The sequence below is a fragment of the Bufo gargarizans genome, chromosome 5 (genome assembly GCF_014858855.1).
Source record: "Bufo gargarizans isolate SCDJY-AF-19 chromosome 5, ASM1485885v1, whole genome shotgun sequence".
NCBI classification, from domain to species: Eukaryota; Metazoa; Chordata; class Amphibia; order Anura; family Bufonidae; genus Bufo; species Bufo gargarizans.
In genome coordinates this window covers 236,781,846-236,801,181 of record NC_058084.1, presented here as the reverse complement: position 1 = coordinate 236,801,181, position 19,336 = coordinate 236,781,846, and positions in this window count along the sequence as shown.

The window sequence follows — 19,336 nt, the reverse complement described above, 5'->3', positions numbered from 1 at the left end:
CCTTTAGGACTAATTATTGGAACTCAAATTGGCTTGGTAAGCTCAGTGACCCCTGACCTACATACACAGGTGAATCCAATTATGAGAAAGAGTATTTAACCACTTCAGCCCCGCTAGGTGAAACCCCCTTCATGACCAGGCCACTTTTTACACTTCGGCACTACACTCCTTTCACCGTTTATCGCTCGGTCATGCAACTTACCACCCAAATGAATTTTACCTCCTTTTCTTCTCACTAATAGAGCTTTCATTTGGTGGTATTTTATTGCTGCTGACATTTTTACTTTTTTTGTTATTAATCAAAATGTAACGATTTTTTTGCAAAAAAATGACATTTTTCACTTTCAGCTGTGAAATTTTGCAAAAAAAACGACATCCATATATACATTTTTCGCTAAATTTATAGTTCTACATGTCTTTGATAAAAAAAAATGTTTGGGCAAAAAAAAAAAATGGTTTGGGTAAAAGTTATAGCATTTACAAACTATGGTACAAAAATGTGAATTTCCGCTTTTTGAAACGGCTCTGATTTTCTGAGCACCTGTCATGTTTCCTGAGGTTCTACAATGCCCAAACAGTAGAAAAACCCCCACAAATGACCCCATTTCGGAAAGTAGACACCCTAAGGTATTCGCTGATGGGCATAGTGAGTTCATAGAACTTTTTATTTTTTGTCACAAGTTAGCGGAAAATGATGATGATTTTTAATTATTTTTTTTTCTTACAAAGTCTCATATTCCACTAACTTGCGACAAAAAATAAAAAATTCTAGGAACTCACCATGCCCCTCACAGAATACCTTGGGGTGTCTTCTTTCCAAAATGGGGTCACTTGTGGGGTAGTTATACTGCCCTGGCAATTTAGGGGCCCATATGTGTGAGAAGAACTTTGCAATCAAAATGTGAAAGAAATGACCGGTGAAATCCGAAAGGTGCACTTTGGAATATGCGCCCCTTTGCCCACCTTGGCAGCAAAAAAGTGTCACACATGTGGTATCGCCGTACTCAGGAGAAGTTGGGGAATGTGTTTTGGGGTGTCATTTTACATATACCCATGCTGGGTGAGAGAAATATCTTGGCAAAAGACAACTTTTCCCATTTTTTTATACAAAGTTGGCATTTGACCAAGATATTTTTCTCACCCAGCATGGGTATATGTAAAATGACACCCCAAAACACATTCCCCAACTTCTCCTGAGTACGGCGATACCAGATGTGTCACACTTTTTTGCTGCCAAGGTGGGCAAAGGGGCACATATTCCAAAGTGCACCTTTCGGATTTTGCAGGGCATTTTTTACACATTTTGATTGCAAGGTACTTCTCACACATTTGGGCCCCTAAATTGCCAGGGCAGTATAACTACGCCACAAGTGACCCCATTTTGGAAAGAAGACACCCTAAGGTATTCCGTGAGGGGCACTGCGAGTTCCTAGAATATTTTTTTTTTTGTCACAAGTTAGCGGAAAATGATGATTTTTTTTTTTTTCTCTTTTTTCCTTACAAAGTCTCATATTCCACTAACTTGCGACAAAAAATAAAAAATTCTAGGAACTCGCCATGCCCCTCACGGAATACCTTGGGGTGTCTTCTTTCCAAAATGGGGTCACTTGTGGCGTAGTTATACTGCCCTGGCAATTTAGGGGCCCATATGTGTGAGAAGTACTTTGCAATCAAAATCTGTAAAAAATGACCGGTGAAATACGAAAGGTGCACTTTGGAATATGCGCCCCTTTGCCCACCTTGGCATCAAAAAAGTGTCACACATCTGGTATCGCCGTACTCAGGAGAAGTTGGGGAATGTGTTTTGGGGTGTCATTTTACATATACCCATGCTGGGTGAGAGAAATATCTTGGCAAACGACAACTTTTCCCATTTTTTTATACAAAGTTGGCATTTGACCAAGATATGGAGGGGAAAGGCGTCTGCCAGGACATAGGAGCTCCGCCCTACATCCATACCCACTTAGCTCGTATGCCCTGGCAAACCAGATTTCCCCAATCGATGTGGATGAATAAATCATTGCCGGGATTTTTTTTTTTATATATATATATATATATATATATATATACATACAAAGTGCTTGCCAAAGCATAGGAACGCCGCCTCCTCCTCAGCTCGTATGCCTCGGCAAACGTATCTGTCACTGCAGAGGAGAAAATCCCGTCTTGCAGCGCCGCATACACCGACTTGCGTGTAATCTGACAGCAGCGCAATGCTTCTGTCAGAATGCACATCGGTGCTGCAGCTAGTAGATCGGTTGGACCACCTGGAAGGTAAAAAGACAAAAAAAAAAAAAAGAAAGAAAAAACCAGGCCACAACGCAATAATTTTATTAACTTTGGAACAGAACATGTAACTTTAACTTTTGGAACTAAACATTAACCTGTTTGCTTACCTGTTTTTTTTTTTTTGTTTGTTTTTTTGTTTTTTTACCTTTATAGAACAAACCTCTCCTTCCCCATGGGTCAATGTGCAAAGCGCAAATCGCCCAAAGATGTGGCGAAGTGCGTTATGCACTTTGTCCCATGTGAAAGGAGACGTTTGCAGCAGCTGTGAGTGAATGGGCCCTAATAGCCCTGTGTGCCTATCCTGGTGAGATGATCCCTATGCTAATAGTGTACCTGTGAGTGGTACTTCCGGAAACACTCTCCAAAGCATAGGGCAGGTTGGTCGGGATACTCCTGCTACAGACACGACATTTTTTTCGGGGTGGCGGTCGGTTTGAGGTACCAGCAACGACACTGGGGAAGTGTCGCTCGTGTAGACGGCTAACTACACTGGTGGATGGGGCCACGGAACCTCCTGGATACAGGAGGTTCGCGATGATCTCTTCCTGAAATTTGAGGAAGGATCCAGTTCTCCCAGCCTTACTGTAGAGAACAAAACTATTGTACAGAGCCAATTGAATTAAATATACAGACACCTTCTTATACCAGCGTCTGGTGCGTCGGGAAACTAAATACGGAGCCAACATCTGGTCATTGAAGTCGACCCCTCCCATGTGGAGGTTATAGTCGTGGACTGAGAGGGGCTTTTCAATGACACGGGTTGCTCGCTCAATTTGGATTGTCGTGTCTGCGTGAATGGAGGAGAGCATGTAAACGTCACGCTTGTCTCTCCATTTCACCGCGAGCAGTTCTTCGTTACACAGTGCGGCCCTCTGCCCCCTTGCAAGACGGGTGGTAACGAGCCGTTGGGGGAAGCCCGCGCGACTAGTTCGCGCGGTACCACAGGCGCCAATCCGTTCTAGAAACAAATGCCTAAAGAGGGCCACACTTGTGTAAAAATTGTCCACATAAAGATGGTACCCCTTGCCGAATAAGGGTGACACCAAGTCCCAAACTGTCTTCCCACTGCTCCCCAGGTAGTCAGGGCAACCGACCGGCTCCAGGGTCTGATCTTTTCCCTCATAGACCCGAAATTTGTGGGTATAGCCTGTGGCCCTTTCACAGAGCTTATACAATTTGACCCCATACCGGGCGCGCTTGCTTGGGATGTATTGTTTGAAGCCAAGGCGCCCGGTAAAATGTATTAGGGACTCGTCTATGCAGATGTTTTGCTCTGGGGTATAAATATCTGCAAATTTCAGGTTGAAATGGTCTATGAGGGGCCGAATTTTGTGGAGCCGGTCAAAAGCAGGGTGGCCTCTGGGACGGGAGGTGCTGTTATCACTAAAGTGCAGGAAACGCAGGATGGTCTCAAATCGTGTCCTGGACATAGCAGCAGAGAACATGGGCATGTGATGAATTGGGTTCGTGGACCAATATGACCGCAATTCATGTTTTTTTGTCAGGCCCATGTTGAGGAGGAGGCCCAGAAAAGTTTTAATTTCGGAAACTTGGACTGGTTTCCACCGGAAAGACTGGGCATAAGAGCTTCCCGGGTTAGCGGTTATAAATTGTGTGGCATATCTGTTTGTTTCGGCCACAACTAAGTCTAAAAGCTCCGCAGTCAAGAACAGCTCAAAAAATCCCAGGGCCGAACCGATCTGAGCTGTCTCAACCCGAACTCCAGACTGGGCAGTGAAAGGGAAAACTACGGGTGCGGCGGAAGTTGGGGACTGCCAATCAGGGTTTGCCAGCACCTCTGGGATTCTAGGGGCTCTACGGGCACATCTTTGCGGTGGCTGCGACGGGGTCACTACTGCACGTGCCACCGTACCAGCTTCAACTGCCCTTCTGGTGCTCGCTACTTCACCAGGTTGTACGGCAGTGCTGGTACTAGGTCCAGGAAGGGCTGGGCTGCTGGTGTATGCCTCACCACGTAATCCGACAGCACCAGCCCCACTCTGCTGCTCTTGAAGCGGATCCTGCGCAACCTGCGGTCTAGCGACACGGGGCCGGGTACGCCTGCTGCTATCAGGGACCTCAGCCTCCTCGTCCGAACTTTGGGTCAGAGAGCCACTGCTTTCTACAGGTTCGTATTCTGACCCGCTGGATTCATCAGATGAGGGTTCCCACTCCTCATCCGACTGGGTCAGAAGCCTGTAGGCCTCTTCAGAAGAATACCCCCTGTTAGACATGTGGGCAACTAAATTTCGGGGTATTCCCTGAGACTACCCAAGAAAAAAAAAGCAAGCCTGTCTTACAAAGGGGAGCCTAGCGAAGTACCGGAGGCCGCTGCAGTTGATAAAAAATATCAAAACAGATTTTTTTATCGCCGCAGTGCGTGTAAAGTGAATGTGCAGTGATCAAAAAAAAATATATTTTTTTGTCACTGCGGTGGGGCGGGCGTGGGCAAACGCACGTGTGGGCGACCGAGGAAATCGGGCAAACACTGCGTTTTGGGTGGAGGGCGAACTAAAGTGACACTAGTACTATTATAGATCTGACCGTGATCAGTTTTGATCACTTTCAGATACTATAAAAGTACAAATGCTGATTAGCGATACGCTAATCAGCGAATAACGGACTGCGGTGCGGTGGGCTGGGCGCTAACTGATCGCTAACTACCTAACCAAGGGACCTAAACTATACCTAAAACCTAACGGTCAATAACAGTGAAAAAAAAAAAAGTGACAGTTTGCACTGATCACTTTTTTTCCTTTTCACTAGTGATTGACAGGGTGATCAAAGGGTTAATTGGGTGCTAGGAGGTGATCTGGGGGCTAAGTGTACTGTAGTGGGTACTCACAGTAATGATGTGCTCCTCTGCTCCTCTCCTGGAACCAACCGACCAAAAGAAGGAGCAGAGGAGCACAGCAGCCATATAACCCCATCATATTTACTAATATGATGGGTTATCTGGCTGCTGATTCGTTTTTTTGAAAATCATCAACCTGCCAGCCAATGATCGTGGCCGGCAGGTTGATGACGAAGTTCTTCTTTGAATTTTGCCGGCCCGCGATGCGCATGCGCGGGCCGGCATACCCGGAAATCTCGCGTCTCGCGAGAGGACGCACCGGCGCGTCCACCCAGAACAGCACGACCGCCGCGAAGACGCAATCCTGCGTACGGCGGTCGTGAGGAGGTTAAGGGGGTCAATTGTAAGTTTCCCTCCTCTTTTAATTTTCTCTGAAGAGTAGCGACATGGGGGTCTCAAAACAACTCTCAAATGGCCTGAAGACAAAGATGGTTCACCATCATGGTTTAGGGGAAGTATACAGAAAGCTGTCTCCGAGATTTCAGCTGTCTGTTTCCACAGTTAGGAACATATTGAGGAAATGGAAGACCACAGGCTCAGTTCAAGTTAAGGCTCGAAGTGGCAGACCAAGAAAAATCTCAGATAGACAGAAGCGACGAATGGTGAGAACAGTCAGAGTCAACCCACAGACCAGCACCAAAGACCTACAACATCATCTTGCTGCAGATGGAGTCACTGTGCATCGTTCAACCATTTGGCGCACTTTACACAAGGAGATGCTGTATGCGAGAGTGATGCAGAGGAAGCCTTTTCTCCGCCCACAGCACAAAAAGTGCCGCTTGAGGTGGGCTAAAGCACATTTGGACAAGCCAGCTTCATTTTGGAATAAGGTGCTGTGGACTGATGAAACTAAAATTGAGTTATTTGGCCATAACAAGGGGTGTTATGCATGGAGGAAAAGAACACAGCATTCCAAGAAAAACACCTGCTACCTAAGGTAAAATATGGTGGTGGTTCCATCATGCTGTGGGGCTGTGTGGCCAGTGCAGGGACTGGGAATATTGTCAAAGTTGAGGGACGCATGGATTACACTCAGTATCAGCAGATTCTGGAGACCAATGTCCAGGAATCAGTGACAAAGCTGAAGCTGCGCCGGGGCTGGATCTTTCAACAAGACAACAACCCTAAACACTGCTCAAAATCCACTAAGGCATTTATGCAGAGGAACAAGTACAACGTTCTGGAATGGTCATCTCAGTCCCCAGACCTGAATATAATTGAAAATCTGTGGTGTGACTTAAAGAGAGCTGTCCATGCTCGGAAGCCATCAAACCTGAATGAACTAAAGATGTTTTGTAAAGAGGAATGGTCCAAAATACCTTCAACCAGAATCCAGACTCTCATTGGAACCTACAGGAAGCGTTTAGAGGCTGTATTTTCTGCAAAATGAGGAACTACTAAATATTGATTTCATTTCTTTTTTGTGGTGCCCAAATTTATGCACCTGCCTAATTTTGTTTAAACAGTTATAGCACACTTTCTGTAAATCCAATAAAATTAATTTCACTTCTCAAATATCACTGTGTGTGTCTCCTATATGATATATTTAACTGACATTTTTTATCGTAACAACCAACGATTTATACAGGAAAATCATGACAATTAACAAGGTTGCCCTAACTTTCGCATCCCACTGTATATATGTATGCATGCACAGGTCTTCTATTGTGTATTAAAAACATATAAGTATAACCCCTGTCCACCTTATGAACACATCAAACTGATATTTTATAACCTGATGTAATCGGTCTTCTTTCTGCCCAAGTGGCGGCGTTTCAGCTTCACTTCTGCCCAGCAAGCCGTGCCCCAACTGTCGTTTTGAAGCGCCGCCCAGCTCATCAATATTCACTTCGCTGGACAGCTTCTGCTGTCCCCGGTATTCCGAGATCCTGTGCATGTGCCCGGCACCCTCACTTGCCGGGATCACATCGCGCCTGCGTCCCCTATTGAGGCCGATGACCGTAACTTCGTTTTGGGCATGCGTGGGATCTCCTAATTTCAGGGACAGGAAAATACCACCCAGCAAAGTGAATTATAATGAGATGGGCGTGTCTAAGGATCCAGCAGTTGGGGCATGGCTGGGCACAAATGTGGCGCAAAGAACGCCCCTTGGGCATAAAGGACAGTTGATTGACAGGTGAATATTACTTATATGAACTGGAAACTTATTACAAGACCTATGAGGGCATATAAAGATCTAATTATGCTCAGAAGGCCTGACAGAGTCCCTTTAACCACTTCAGCCCCTCTAGCTTAAACAGCCTTAATGACCAGACCACTTTTTACAATTCTGCTCTACACTACTTTCACTGTTTATTGCTCGGCCATGCAAGTTACCACCCAAATGAATTTTACCTCCTTTTCTTCTCACTAATAGAGCTTTCATTTGGTGGTATTTCATTGCTGCTGACATTTTTACTTTTTTGTTATTAATCGAAATTTAACTGAATTTTTGCAAAAAAATTTAATTTTTCACTTTCAGTTGTAATTTTTTTTTAAAAAACGACATCCATATATACATTTATTGTTCTATATGTCTTTAAAAAAATGTTTAAGTAAAAAAAAAAATGGTTTGGGTAAAAGTTATAGCATTTACAAACTATGGTACAAAAATGTGACTCTCTGACTTTCTGAGCACCTGTCATGTTTCCTGAGGTTCTACAATGCCCAGACAGTAGAAAACCCCCACAAATGACCCCATTTCGGAAAGTAGACACCCTAAGGTATTTTCTGATGGGCATAGTGAGTTCATAGAACTTTTTATTTTTTGTCACAAGTTAGCGTAAAATGATGATTTTTTTTTTCCTTACAAAGTCTCATATTCCACTAACTTGTGACAAAAAAATAAAAACTTCCATGAACTCACTATGATGCGTGCAAAGTAGTTTGAAATCAAAATCTGTAAAAAATGGCCTGTGAAATCCGAAAGGTGCTCTTTGGAATGTGGACCCCTTTGCCCACCTAGGCTGCAAAAATGTGTCACACATGTGGTATCGCCGTACTCAGAAGAAGCAGGGCAATGTGTTTTGGGGTGTCATTTTACATATACCCATGCTGGGTGAGAAAAATATCTCGGCAAAAGACAACTTTTCCCATTTTTTTATACAAAGTTGGCATTTGACCAAGATATTTATCTCACCCAGCATGGGTATATGTAAAATGACACCCCAAAACACATTCCCCAACTTCTCATGAGTACGGCGATACCACATGTGTGACACTTTTTTGCAGCATAGGTGGGTAAAGGGGCCCACATTCCAAAGAGCACCTTTCGGATTTCACAGGCCATTTTTTACAGATTTTGATTTTAAACTACTTTGCACGCATTTGGGCCCTAAAATGCCAGGGCAGTATAACTACCCCACAAGTGACCCCATTTTGGAAATAAGACACCCCAAGGTATTTCGTGATGGGCATAGTGAGTTCATGGAAGTTTTTATTTTTTGTCACAAGTTAGTGGAATATGAGACTTTGTAAGGAAAAATAAAAATCATAATTTTCCGCTAACTTGAGACAAAAATAAAAAAAATTATGAACTCGCAATGCCCCTCACGGAATACCTTGGGGTGTCTTCTTTCCAAAATGGGGTCACTTGTGGGGTAGTTATAGTGCCCTGGCATTTTAGGGGCCCAAATGCGTGAGAAGTAGTTTGAAATCAAAATCTGTAAAAAATGGCCTGTGAAATCCGAAAGGTGCTCTTTGGAATGTGGGCCCATTTGCCCACCTAGGCTGCAAAAAAAGGTCACACATGTGGTATCGCCGTACTCAGGAGAAGTTGGGGAATGTGTTTTGGGGTGTCATTTTACATATACCCATGCAGGGTGAGATAAATATCTTGGTCAAATGCCAACTTTGTATAAAAAAATGGGAAAAGTTGTCTTTTGCCGAGATACTAGGTCGCGCGGTGCCACAGCAGCCAATCTGTTCTAGGAACAAATGCCTGAAGAGGGGCACACTTGTGTAGAAATTGTCCACATAAAGATGGTACCCCTGCTCCCCAGGTAGTCAGGGCAACCGACTGACTCCAGGGTCTGAGCTTTGCCCTCATAGATCCGAAATTTGTGGGTATAGCCTGTAGTCCTTTCACAGAGCTTATACAATTTGACCCCATACCAGGCGCGCTTGCTTGGGATGCATTGTTTGAAGCCAAGACGCCCGGTAAAATGTATAAGGGACTCGTCTACGCAGATGTTTTGCTCAGGGGTATACAAATCTGCAAATTTCTGGTTGAAGTGGTCTATGAGGGGCCGAATTTTGTGGAGCCGGTCAAAAGCTGGGTGGCCTCTGGGACGGGTGGTGGTGTTGTCGCTAAAGTGCAGGAAATGCAGGATGGCCTCAAATCGTGCCCTGGACATGGCAGCAGAGAACATGGGCATGTGATGAATTGGGTTCGTGGACCAATATGACCGCAATTCATGCTTTTTGGTTAGACCCATGTTGAGGAGAAGGCCCAGAAAAAAAATGTATTCGGAAACTTGGACAGGTTTCTACCAGAAAGGCTGGGCATAATAGCTTCCCGGGTTGGCGGCTATAAATTGAGTGGCATACCGATTTGTTTCTGCCACGACTATGTCCAAGAGCTCCGCAGTCAAGAACAGCTAAAAAAATCCCAGGGCCGAACCGATCTGAGCTGTCTCAACCCGAACTCCAGACTGGGCGGTGAAAGGGGGAACTAATGGTGCAGCTGAAGTTGGGGACTGCCAATCAGGGTTTGCCAGCACCTCAGGGACTCTAGGGGGTCTACGGGCCTGTCTGTGCGGTGGCTGCTACGGGGTAACTATTGCATGCGCCACCGTACCAGCTTCAACTGCCCTTCTGGTGCTCGCCACTTCACCATGTTGTACGGCAGTGCTGGAACTAGGTCCAGGGCAGGCTGCGCTGCTGGTGTATGCCTCACCACGTAATCCTACAGCGCCAGCCCCACTCTGCTGCCCTTGAAGTGGATCCTGCGCAAACTGTGGTGTAGAAACACGGGGCCGGGTACGCCTGGTGCTATCAGGGACCTCAACCTCCTCATACGAACTTTGGGTCAGACTGCCACTGCTTTCTACAGGTTCATATTCTGACCCGCTAGATTCGTCAGATGAGGGTTCCCATTCCTCATCCGACTGGGTCAGAATCCTGAAGGCCTCTTCAGAAGAATACCCCTAGTTTGACATTTGGACTACTAAATTTAGGGGGTATTCCCTGAGACTACCCAAGAAAAAAAGCAAGCCTGTCTTACAAATGGGAGGCTAGCGAAGTACCGGAGGCCGCTGCGATTGATAAAAAATATCAAAACTGATTTTTTTTTTATCGCCGCATCGCTTGGAAAGTGATTGTGCAGTGATCAAAAAAATAAATATTTTTGGTCACTGCGGCGAGCGGGCGTGGGTGAACGCACGTGTGGGCGACCGATCAGGCCTGATCGGGCAAACACTGCGTTTTGGGTGGAGGGCGAGCTAAGGTGACACTAATACTATTATAGATCTGACTGTGATCAGTTTTGATCACTTACAGATACTATAAAAGTACAAATGCGAATCAGTGACTGCGGTGCGGTGGGCTGGGCGCTAACCAATTGCTAACCAAGGGGCCTAAACTATCCTAAACCTATCAATCAATACCAGTGAAAAAAAAAAGTGACAGTTTACACTGATCACTTTTTTCCCTTTCACTAGGTGATTGACAGGGGCGATCAAGGGGTTAATTGGGGTGATGGAGGGTGATCTGGGGGCTAAGTGAAGTGTTTGGTGTACTCACTGTGAACTGTGCTCCTCTGCTGAGACCAACCTACGAAAAGAATCAGCAGAGGAGCACAGCAGCCATTTAAAACCTTACATTTATAAATATAAGGTGTTAAATGGCCTGTGATTCATTTTTTTAAAAATCATCAGCCTGCCAGCGATGATCATTGGCTGGCAGGCTGATGATGCAACCCCCCTCGAACTTTTGCGGGCCCGCAATGCGCATGCACTGGCCGGCTGTGAGCGTCATCTCGCGTCTCGCGAGATGACGCATCCCTGCGTGACTCTGCCTGACACTGCCGCCTCCGGACCATTTTTTGCAAATCTGACCAGTGTTACTTTATGTGGTGATAACTTTAAAACGCTTTGACTTATCCAGGCCATTCTGAGATTGTTTTCTTGCCACATATTGTACTTCATGACACTGGTAAAATTGAGTAAAAAAAATTCCATTTTTATTTATAAAAAAATACCAAATTTACCAAGAATTTGGAAAAATTGGCAAATTTCCAAGTTTCAATTTCTCTACTTCTATAATACATAGTAATACCTACAAAAATAGTTATTACTTTACATTCCCCATATGTCTACTTCATGCTTGGATCATTTTGGAAATGACATTTTATTTTTTGGGGATGTTACAAGGCTTAGAAGTTTTGAAGCAAATCTTGAAATTTTTCAGAAATTTACAAAAAAACACTTTTTAAGGATCAGTTAATGTCTGAAGTCACTTTGTGAGGCTTACATAATAGAAACCACCCAGAAATGGCCCCATTCTAGAAATTACACCCCTCAAGGTATTCAAAACTGATTTTACTAACTTTGATAACCCCTTAGATTTTCCACAAGAATTAATGGAAAATAGAGATAACATTTCAAATTTAACTTTTTGGGCAGATTTTCCATTTTAATAATTTTTTCTGTAAAAAAGCAAGGGTGTCACGGAAGGTGTACAGGAAACAAGACAGTGCAAAATGAATATATGACTCACTGGATCCAAAACTAAGGAACAAAAAGGGAGACCCCTGCATCAGACCTGGCTCTCTCCCTTACTGCTCAGCCTATGCGATAATCCCAATGGTGGATGATCGCATATCCTCGTACCTCGACTATATAACACCTGAACACCCTACAATAGTGAAGGGACATGACCACCGGCTCCCTACACTAGACACTGAGGGAGTCAGGGTCACCTGGGATCCAGCAAACAGAAAATCACAAATGAATGTACAACACTTAACTTGTAGAAGAACTGGGAAATAGGATCAGCATGCACACACACTCCAGGAAGCTGTATAAACCGCACACTAATGCATTATGGGGAGGAAATTAAAGGGATGCAATCAGTCCAACTACATGACAGCTGAGAGAGGCTAACGAGATGAGGAACTGAAAACCAAAAACAAAGAAAACTCAAGGAGGAGGTTCTGAAAGGCTTCTGTCAGAGCTTCTCAGCTGTCTGGTTGTGACAGTACCCCTCCCTCTATTAGTGGACTCCGGACACTCAGAGCCCACCTTCTCAGGATGGGACCTATGGAAAGCCCTGATGAGACGAGTGGCCTTAATGTCCACTGGGACCCACATCCTCTCCTCAGGACCATAACCCTCCCAATGAACGAGGTACTGGAGAGAACCGCGGACCAGACGAGAATCCACAATCCTAGAGACCTGAAATTCAAGATTCCCATCAACCATAATCGGAGGAGGAGGCAAAGGCGAGGGTACAATGGGTTGAACATAAGGTTTCAATAAGGACTTATGAAAAACATTATGGATCTTCCAAGTGTGAGGAAGATCAAGACGGTAGGCAACAGGATTGATGACAGACAGGATTTTGTAAGGCCCAATAAACCTAGGACCCAACTTCCAGGAGGGAATCTTCAATTTGATATTCTTGGTAGACAACCACACCAGATCACCAACATTCAGGTCCGGACTAGGCACACGTCTCTTATCTGCCACACTCTTATATCTCTCACTCGTGCTCTTTAGATTATCCTGAATCTTTTACCAAATAGACAAAGACGAGGAGAATCTGTCCTCATCAGGTAAACCAGAAGACCCCTCTCCCGAGAAAGTCCCAAACTGCGGATGAAACCCATATGCACCAAAAAATGGTGACTTATCAGAGGACTCCTGACGACGGTTATTTAAAGCAAACTCAGCAAGGGACAAAAAAGAACACCAATCCTCCTGATTCTCCACCACAAAACAGCGCAGATATGTCTCCAGATTCTGATTGACGCGCTCTGTCTGGCCATTCCACTGCGGGTGGAAAGCAGAAGAGAATGACAACCGAACCCCCAAGCGAGAACAGAAAGCCTTCCAGAATCTGGAAACAAACTGCGTGCCCCTATCAGAGACTATGTCTGAAGGAATACATGCAATTTGACAATGTGATCAATAAATGCCTGCGCCAGCGTCTATTTTGCTAAAACGGTCTTCCCCGAGGAAAGAGGCAGGTCCGTTATGAAGTCCATGGACAGATGTGTCTAAGGACAGGAAGGAATGGGTAAGGGAAGGAGAGGACCTGATGGCTGTGAATGAGGGACTTTGGCACGAGCGCAAGTCTCGCAGGCTGCCACAAAACCATCAACCGACTTACGAAGCGCAGGCCACCAGAATCTCCGAGCGATGAGATCCACTGTGGCTCTTGCCCCCGGGTGCCCAGCAAGGACCGTATTGTGGTGTTCCTTAAAAATCTTGTGTCTTAAAGCGAGAGGCACAAACAACCTCCTAGAAGGACAAAGATCTGGAGCCTCTGACTGGGCTGCCTGCACCTCTGCCTCCAATTCAGGAAAAAGAGCAGAGACCACCACACCTTCAGCCAAAATGGGACCCGGGTCTTCAAAATTCCCACCTCCCGGAAAACAACGTGACAGGGCATCTGCCTTCACATTCTTAACCCCAGGGCGGAACGTGACAACAAAATTAAACCTGGAAAAGAACAAAGACCATCTGGCCTGTCTCGGGTTCAGACACTTGGCTGACTCCAAGTAGGCCAGATTTTTATGGTCAGTAAACACGGGAATAGGGTGTCTGGTTCACTATAGCCAATGGCGCCATTCCTCAAAAGCCAACTTGATGGCCAACAATTCCCTATCTCCCACATCGTAATTTCTCTCTGCGGAGGAGAGTTTCTTCGAGAAAAAGGCACACGGTCGCCATTTGGCAGGAGAGGAACCCTGAGACAAGACCGCACCCACACCCACCTTCAGAAGCATCAACCTCAACTATGAAGGGTAGAGAAATATCAGGTTGTACCAAGATGGGAGCGGAAGCAAAACTCTCCTTGATATTAGAAAAGGCCTTACGCGCCTCTACCGACCAGGAAGAAAAATCTACCCCCTTTCTGGTCATATCAGTGAGTGGTTTAACAATAGAGGAATAATTCAAAATAAACTTCCTGTAATAATTGGCAAAGCCTAAAAAACGCATCAGCGCCTTCTGATTCTCAGGAAGCTCCCACTCAAGCACAGCGCGGACCTTCTCGGGGTCCATGCGAAAACCAGAAGCGGAGAGAAGAAACCCCAGAAATTGAATTTCTGGAACCGCAAACACACATTTTTCCAGTTTCGCATATAATTTATTCTCCCGCAGGATGAGCAAGACCCGACGTAAGTGTTCCTTATGAGTTTTGAAATCAGGAGAAAAAAATCAAAATGTCATCCAAATACACTAATACAAATTTTCCCATTAAATGATAAAAAATGCTGTTCACGAAATGCTGAAAAACGGCTGGGGCATTCATCAAACCAAAAGGCATAACCAAATTCTCAAAATGGCCCTCAGGGGTATTGAAGGCCGTCTTCCATTCGTCTCCTTCTCTGACCCTGACCAGGTTGTATGCCCCTCTTAGATCTAACTTGGAAAAGACTTTAGCCCCAACAATCTGGTTAAACAGGTCCGGGATCAGAGGAAGCAGATAAGGGTCACGAATAGTGATACTGTTCAGCTCCCTGAAATCCAGACAAGGTCTTAAAGAACCATCGTTTTTCTTAACAAAGAAAAAACCAGCGGCAACAGGTGACTTCGAGGGTCGTATGTGTCCTTTTCTCAGACTCTCAGAGATATAAGCACGCATAGCGACCCTTTCAGGTTGGGAGAGGTTGTATAAACGAGATTTAGGCAGCTTGGCGCCTGGGATGAGATTAATAGGGCAATCGTACTCCCTGTGCGGGGGCAAATCCTGAACTCCACTCTCAGAGAAAACATCCGAAAATTCAGAGAGAAAAGGTGGTACAGTCTTAGTAGAAACCTCAGAAACAGATGTCGTGAGGCAATTCTCTCTGCAAAAGTCACTCCAACCATTTATTTGCCTCGCTTGCCAATCAATGGTGGGGTTATGTTTAGTGAGCCAGGGTAGCCCCAACACTAGAGGAGTAGGTAATCCGCTAAGGACGAAACATGACACATCCTCAACATGAGCATCACTCACAATTAAACAAATATTGTGAACTATGCCCTTTAATGATTTCTGAGAAAGTGGAGCGGAATCAATAGCAAAAACAGGAATATCCTTTCCCAAAGTGCACACCTGGAAACCATGAGTTATCGCAAAATGATTATCAATGAGATTGGCAGCTGCTCCACTATCTACAAAAATCTCACAAAAAATGTTCTTGCTCTCTAGCGCCACCCTGGCAGGCAGGACAAACGGGAACTACAAGCAAACGGAAAACCTTCAATTTCCACCTCAATCCTGCCAATAGTAACAGATGGAACATTTTTAAAAGATTTTTTCCTTTTTGTTTCTTTATTACTCCCAGAAAACTGCCTGAATCTCCTAGAGGGACAAACATTTGCCAAATGATTTATACCTCCACAACAAAAACAAACCTTCCCATGTGGGCTGAATCTTCTATTGTCAGAGGCAATCAACCCCAGCTGCATGGGCTCCTGCTCGGAAGGGGCTGACAGCGACTGAGACCCCTGCGCACAGAATGAGACTGCTGCACTGTCCTGGGACTGAGTATGACAGGAAGGAGAGATCTCTCCTCTCTCTCTAAGACGCCTGTCAATACAAACGGCCTGAGACATAGCAGAGTCCAAGGAGATAGGCATCTCATGAAAGGCAAATGCATCTTTCAATCCCTGTGAAAGACCATGGCAAAATTGACTTCGGAGTGCAGCATCATTCTAACCAGTATCAGCTGCCCATCTCCGAAATTCTGAGCAGTATATCTCTGCGGATTGTTTACCCTGGCATAACAGACGTAGTCTAGACTCAGCCAAAGCAACACGATCCGGATCATCATATATCTGACCCAGGGCTAAAAATAATTCATCCACTGAACGGAGGGGCCGTGCCCCCACCGGCAGCGAAAAAGCCCACGACTGAGCGTTACCCCTGAGCAGCGATATAATGATCCCCACCCTCCGTTCCTCATCACCAGAGGAATGGGGAAGAAGGCGAAAATGGAGTTTGCAAGCCTCTCTGAAACGCACAAAATTCTCACTACCCCCGGAGAACGTATCCGGGAGCGAGATCTTAGGCTCAGAACAAACTCCATGAACGCAAGCTGAACCGGTCACTAGAAACTGAGAAAGAGTCTTACGGAGATCAGCTACCTCCAATGAAAGACCCTGGAAGCGTTCAGTCAAAAGTGAAACCGGATCCATGCTTGAGACGGTTTTGGCGGTTTATAATGTCACGGAAGGTGTACAGGAAACAAGACAATGCAAAATGAATATATGACTCACTGGATCCAAAACTAAGGAACAAAAAGGGAGACCCCTGCATCAGACCTGGCTCTCTCCCTTACTGCTCAGCCTATGTGATAATCCCAATGGTGGATGATCGCATATCCTCGTACCTCGACTATATTCACCTGAACACCCTACAATAGTGAAGGGACATGACCATCGGCTCCCTACACTAGACACGGAGGGAGTCAGGGTCACCTGGGATCCAGCAAACAGAAAATCACAAATGAATGTACAACACTTAACTTGTAGAAGAACTGGGAAATAGGATCAGCATGCACACACACTCCAGGAAGCTGTATAAACCGCACACTAATGCATTATGGGGAGGAATTTAAAGGGATGCAATCAGTCCAACTACATGACAGCTGAGAGAGGCTAACGAGATGAGGAACTGAAAACCAAAAACAAAGAAAACTCAAGGAGGAGGTTCTGAAAGGCTTCTGTCAGAGCTTCTCAGCTGTCTGGTTGTGACAAAGGGTTACCCGCCAAACAAAACTCAATATTTATGGCCCTAATTCTGTAGTTTACAGAAACACCCCATATGTGGTCGTAAAACTGCTGTACGGGCACATGGCAGGGCACAGAAGGAAAGGAATGCCATACGGTTTTTGGAAGGCAGATTTTGCTGGACTGTTTTTTTGACACCATGTCCCATTTGAAGCCCCCCTGATGCACCCCTAGAGTAGAAACTCCAAAAAAGTGACCCCATTTTAGAAACTACGGGATAGGGTGGCAGTTTTGTTGGTGCTATTTTAGGGTACATATGATTTTCAGTTGCTCTATATTACACTTTTTGTGAGGCAAGGTAAGAAGAAATAGCTGTTTTGGCACCGTTTTTATGTTTTGTTATTTACAACATTCATCTGACAGGTTAGATCATGTGTAATTTTCACAGACACAACAATACCAAATATGACTACTTTTTTTAGTTGTTTGTTTCAGTTTTACATAACAAAGCATTTTTTTGTTGTTAAATGATTCTTTAGTGTCTCCACATTCTGAAAGCCATAGTTTTACTTATTTTTTGGGAGACTGTCTTGTGTAGGGGCTCATTTTTTTCAGGATGAGATGACAGTTTGATTGGCACTATTTTGGGGTACGTATGACTTTTTGATTGCTTGCTATTACACTTATTGTTATGTAAGGTGGCAAAAAATGGCTTTTTTGCACTTTTTTTTTTTTTTTTACGGTATTCACCTGAGGGGGTTAGGTCATGTGATATTTTTATAGAGCAGGTTATTAAGGACGCGGAGATACCTAATATGTATACTTTTTTAATGTAAGTTTTGCAAAATGATTTCATTTTTGAAACAAAAAAAAAATCATGTTTTAGTGTCTCCATATTCTGAGAGCCATAATTTTTTCAGTTTTTTCAGGCATCGGGCTGCCTTCCATGCCATTGGGTCTTCATTACAGCAGCACGACCCGATGGCCACTCCAGTCGCCGCCAGAGCCAACCGGAAATGCCGCAAACTACGGGTCTGAATTGACCTGAGGTTTGTGGTGATCGCTTGTGCGGGGGTTCACAGGACCCCCCTCGGCATTGTGACAGAGTGCCTAACGAATGTTTTCAACAGGCACTCTGTTCTGATCACCGCCCGCCGCGTGGCAGTGATTGGAAATACACATGACGTACCGGTACGTCATGTGTCTTAAACCTGTTTGAGACACATGACGTACCGGTACGGCATGATGTCCTGGTACCTAAGGACACCTGGCGAAACTGGGTGCCTGCTCAAATCATTGAGCAGGCACCCTGGGACAATGCGCAGGAGGTCCTGTGACCCCCCCAGGTCGGAAGTGCAGCAAACCGTAGGTCAATTCAGACCTGCGGTTTGCTGCGTTTCCGGGCTATTCGGGTCTCTGGGGACTCGATAACCCGGAACAGTATAGTGATCAGTGGTGTGATAATACACCACCAATCACCATTCTGTGATCCTGAGAGGTGATGGTGACCGGCACTCTTAGCGTCCAGCCACTGTTAGTGCATAGCACACCCCACCGCTGATCAACTTTGGATGATTGATCAGTGAGTTTGAATTTTTATTTAATTTTTTTTCTCATTTTTTGGCCTTTTTTTAATATATATTTTTTTTTTGTCTGTTAGGTTTAGGGTAAGTCCGCAAACACCCGTGCCCCCACACAAACGCACACCAAATAAAGTTTAACACGCACACACACACACACTTTCCCCTATAGCCCATCGGATGTTCTCGGCCAAGGAGGCATACGCCCAGCTTGCCTCCGAGTCCGAGAGTCCTAGTGAGGACGAGGATGACCCCACTTTCCTTTTGTCATCCGCGTCCTCATCATCATCTAGCGATGATGATGAGCCCCCAAGGCTCTTACTAGTTGGGGCTCGTACTAGTTTTCCGGCCCACCAGTTAAGTCCACCGGAGCCCCCTACCGGTAAACTTGCATGGTGTACCCCAGAGCATTTTGAGCCCGCGATTCCTGATTTTGTAGGCCAACAAGGAATCCAGATTTCCACAGTGGGCTTCACTGAATACGACTACTTTAGTCTTTTTTTCAGTGACCACTTTGTAAATCTGATGGTGGAGTAAACAAACCTGTACGCCAAACAGTTTGTTGCTCAACACCCAGGCTCCTTTTTGGCTAGGACTGGTGGCTGGACTCCAGTCAGTGCAGCCGAGATTAGGATGGTTTGGGGCCTAGTGCTGCACATGGGCCTAGTCAAAAAACCTAGTGTCAGGCATTGCTGGAGTGGGGACGTCCTCTACCAGGCCATGATACGCTC